General features: G+C 51.3%; 1 protein-coding gene across 1 annotated transcript in view; it reads right to left on the bottom strand.

The window, feature by feature from the left end:
• LOC142922750 (LIM domain-binding protein 3-like) overlaps positions 1–1,515 on the bottom strand; it is a 27,167-nt gene extending 25,652 nt beyond the window's left edge. The window contains exon 1 of the mRNA XM_076063598.1: positions 1,329–1,515. The gene's annotated coding sequence lies outside the window, so the exon portion shown is untranslated. The remainder of the gene's footprint in view (positions 1–1,328) is intronic.
• Between the last annotated feature and the right edge of the window lie 3,135 nt (positions 1,516–4,650).

Here is a 4,650-nt window from a genome sequence, read left to right as displayed (position 1 = left end):
TCTCTGTCTCTGTGTCTCTGTGTCTCTGTGTCTCTGTCTCAGTGTCTCTGTCTCAGTGTCTCTGTCTCTGTGTCTCAGTGTCTCTGTGTTTCTGTCCCCGTGTCTCTGTGTCTCTGTCCCCGTGTCTCTGTGTCTCTGTCTCTATGTCTCTCTCTGTGTCTCTCTCTGTGTCTCTGTGTCTCTGTGTTTCAGTGTCTTTGTCTCTCTGTGTCTCTGTGTCTCTGTCTCTCTCTGTCTCTCTCTGTTTCTCTCTGTGTCTCTATCTCTCTCAGTGTCTCTCTGTCTCTGTGTCTCTCTGTCTGTGTCTCTCTGTCTCCGTGTCTCTGTGTCTCTGTGTCTCTGTGTCTGTGTCTCTGTATCTGTGTCTCTGTGTCTCTGTCTCTGTGTCTCTGTCTCTGTGTCTCTGTGTCTCTGTCTCTGTGTCTCTGTGTCTCTGTCTCTGTGTCTCTGTGTCTCTGTGTCTCTGTCTAAGTGTCTCCGTGTCTCTATGTCTCAGTGTCTATGTGTGTCTCTGTCTCTCTCAGTTTCTCTTTGTCTCAGTGTCTATGTCCCCGTGTCTCTGTGTCTCTGTGTCTCTGTGTCTCAGTGTCTATGTGTGTCTCTGTCTCTGTCCCCGTGTCTCTGTGCCTCTGTGTCTCAGTGTCTATGTGTGTCTCTGTGTCTCTGTCTCTCTGTGTCTCTGTCTCTGTGTCTCTGTCTCTGTGTCTCTGTGTCTCTGTGTCTCTCTGTGTCTCTGTGTCTCTGTCTCTCTGTCTCTCTCTGTGTCTCTGTCTCTGTGTCTCTGTCTCTCTGTGTCTCTCTCTCTGTCTCTCTCTGTCTCTCTCTGTGTCTCTGTCTCTGTGTCTCTGTCTCTCTGTGTCTCTCTCTCTGTCTCTCTCTGTGTCTCTCTCTCTCTGTGTCTCTGTCTCTCTCTGTCTCTCTCTGTGTCTCTGTCTCTGTGTCTCTGTCTCTCTGTGTCTCTGTGTCTCTGTGTCTCTCTGTGTCTCTGTGTCTCTGTGTCTCTGTCCCCGTGTCTCTGTGTCTCTGTCTCTGTGTCTCTGTCTCTCTGTGTCTCTGTGTCTCTGTGTCTCTGTCCCCGTGTCTCTGTGTCTCAGTGTCTCAGTGTCTCTGTGTCTCTGTCTCTCTGTCTCTCTCTCTCTGTGTCTCTGTCTCTGTGTCTCTGTCTCTCTGTCTCTCTGTGTCTCTGTGTCTCTGTGTCTCTGTGTCTCTGACTCTATGCCCCCGTGTCTCTGTGTCTCTGTCTCAGTGTCTATGTCCCCGTGTCCCCGTGTCTCTGTGTCTCTGTGTCTCTCTCTGTGTGTCTCTGTGTCTCCGTGTCTCTGTGTCACCTGACGAAGCTGAGCTCCAGGTTGCCGGAGCAACTGCGGACGGCGTCCTGGGCAGCCGCGTGAGACAACCCCTCAGTGGAGACACCGCAGATAGACACCACGTGGTCTCCTACACAGACACCAGCCTGGGAAGCTTTACTACCAGCTGTGACCTACAGAGACACAGAGAGACAGAGACACAGAGATACACAGAGACACACACAGAGACTCACACAGAGACACACAGAGACTCACACAGACTCACACAGATTCACACAGAGACACACAGAGACACACACAGAGACTCACACAGAGACACACAGAGAGAGACACACAGAGACACACAGTGAGACAACCCCTCAGTGGAGACACCGCAGATAGACACCACGTGGTCTCCTACACAGACACCAGCCTGGGAAGCTTTACTACCAGCTGTGACCTACAGAGACACAGAGAGACAGAGACACAGAGATACACAGAGACACACACAGAGACTCACACAGAGACACACAGAGACTCACACAGACTCACACAGATTCACACAGAGACACACAGAGACACACACAGAGACTCACACAGAGACACACAGAGAGAGACACACAGAGACACACAGTGAGACAACCCCTCAGTGGAGACACCGCAGATAGACACCACGTGGTCTCCTACACAGACACCAGCCTGGGAAGCTTTACTACCAGCTGTGACCTACAGAGACACAGAGACACACAGAGACACACACAGAGAGACACACACACACACACAGACACACACAGAGACACACACAGAGACACACACAGACAGAGAGACACACAGAGACACACAGAGAGACACACAGAGAGACACAGAGACACACAGAGACACACACAGTGAGACAACCCCTCAGTGGAGACACCGCAGATAGACACCACGTGGTCTCCTACACAGACACCAGCCTGGGAAGCTTTACTACCAGCTGTGACCTACAGAGACACAGAGACAGAGAGACACACAGAGACACACACAGAGACACACACAGAGACACACAGAGACACACACAGAGACACACAGAGAGACTCACACAGAGACACACAGAGACACACACAGAGACACACAGAGAGACTCACACAGAGACACACAGAGACACACACAGAGACACACAGAGACACACAGAGAGACACACAGAGACACACAGTGAGACAACCCCTCAGTGTGGACACCGCAGATAGACACCACGTGGTCTCCTACACAGACACCAGCCTGGGAAGCTTTACTACCAGCTGTGACCTACAGAGACACAGAGACACACAGAGAGACAGACACACACAGAGACACACACAGAGACTCACACAGAGACACACAGAGACACACACAGAGACACACAGAGACACACACAGAGAGAGACACATACAGAGAGACACACAGAGACACACAGAGACAGACAGAGAGACACACACAGAGACACACAGAGAGACACACAGAGACACACAGTGAGACAACCCCTCAGTGGAGACACCGCAGATAGACACCACGTGGTCTCCTACACAGACACCAGCCTGGGAAGCTTTACTACCAGCTGTGACCTACAGAGACACAGAGACAGACAGAGAGACAGACACACACAGAGAGACACAGAGAGACACACAGAGACACACAGAGAGACACACAGACACACACACAGAGACACACACAGAGACACACAGAGACACACACAGAGACACACAGAGACACACACAGAGACACAGTGAGACACACAGAGACACACAGAGACTCACACAGAGACACACAGAGACACACAGAGACACACAGTGAGACACACAGAGACACACAGAGACTCACACAGAGAGACACAGAGAGACACACACAGAGAGACACAGAGACAGACACACAGAGACACTCACAGAGACACACACAGAGACACACACAGAGACACACTCGCACAGAGACACACAGAGACACACACAGAGACACACAGTGAGACAACCCCTCAGTGGAGACACCGCAGATAGACACCACGTGGTCTCCTACACAGACACCAGCCTGGGAAGCTTTACTACCAGCTGTGACCTACAGAGACACAGAGACACACACAGAGACACACACAGAGACACACACAGAGACACACACAGAGACACACAGACACACACAGAGACACACAGAGACACACAGAAAGAGAGACACACAGAAAGAGAGACACACAGAGACACACACAGAGACACACATAGAGACACACAGAGACTCACACAGAGACACACACGGAGACTCACAGAGACACACACAGAGACACACACGGAGACTCACAGAGACACACACAGAGACACACAGAGAGAGAGACACACAGAGACACACACAGAGACACACAGAGACACACACAGAGACACACAGAGACACTCACAGAGACACACACAGAGATACACACACACAGAGACACACACAGAGACTCACACACACAGAGACACACACAGAGACACACACAGTGAGACAACCCCTCAGTGGAGACACCGCAGATAGACACCACGTGGTCTCCTACACAGACACCGGCCTGGGAAGCTTTACTACCAGCTGTGACCTACAGAGACACAGAGACACACAGAGAGACAGACACACACAGAGACACACACAGAGACTCACACAGAGACACACAGAGACACACACAGAGACACACAGAGACACACACAGAGAGAGACACATACAGAGAGACACACAGAGACACACAGAGACAGACAGAGAGACACACAGAGACACACAGTGAGACAACCCCTCAGTGGAGACAACGCAGATAGACACCACGTGGTCTCCTACACAGACACCAGCCTGGGAAGCTTTACTACCAGCTGTGACCTACAGAGACACAGAGAGACACACAGAGACACACAGAGACACACACAGAGACACAGAGACACAGAGAGACACACACAGAGAGACACACAGAGACACAGAGAGACACACAGAGAGAGACAGACACACACAGAGACACACACAGAGACTCACACAGAGACACACACAGAGACACACAGAGACACACAGAGACACACACAGAGACACACAGAGACACACAGAGACACACAGACACACACAGAGACACACAGAGACACACAGAAAGAGAGACACACAGAAAGAGAGACACACAGAGAGACACACAGAGACACAGAGACACACACAGTGAGACAACCCCTCAGTGGAGACACCGCAGATAGACACCACGTGGTCTCCTACACAGACACCAGCCTGGGAAGCTTTACTACCAGCTGTGACCTACAGAGACACAGAGAGACACACAGAGACACACAGAGACACACACAGAGACACAGAGACACAGAGAGACACACACAGAGAGACACACAGAGACACAGAGAGACACACAGAG

Source organism: Petromyzon marinus, unplaced genomic scaffold (genome assembly GCF_048934315.1).
Source record: "Petromyzon marinus isolate PM22_M1 ecotype Great Lakes invasive population unplaced genomic scaffold, UKy_Petmar_22M1.pri1.0 PM_Scaffold_161, whole genome shotgun sequence".
NCBI lineage: Eukaryota > Metazoa > Chordata > Hyperoartia > Petromyzontiformes > Petromyzontidae > Petromyzon > Petromyzon marinus.
This window is presented reverse-complemented; position numbering and strand designations above follow the sequence as displayed.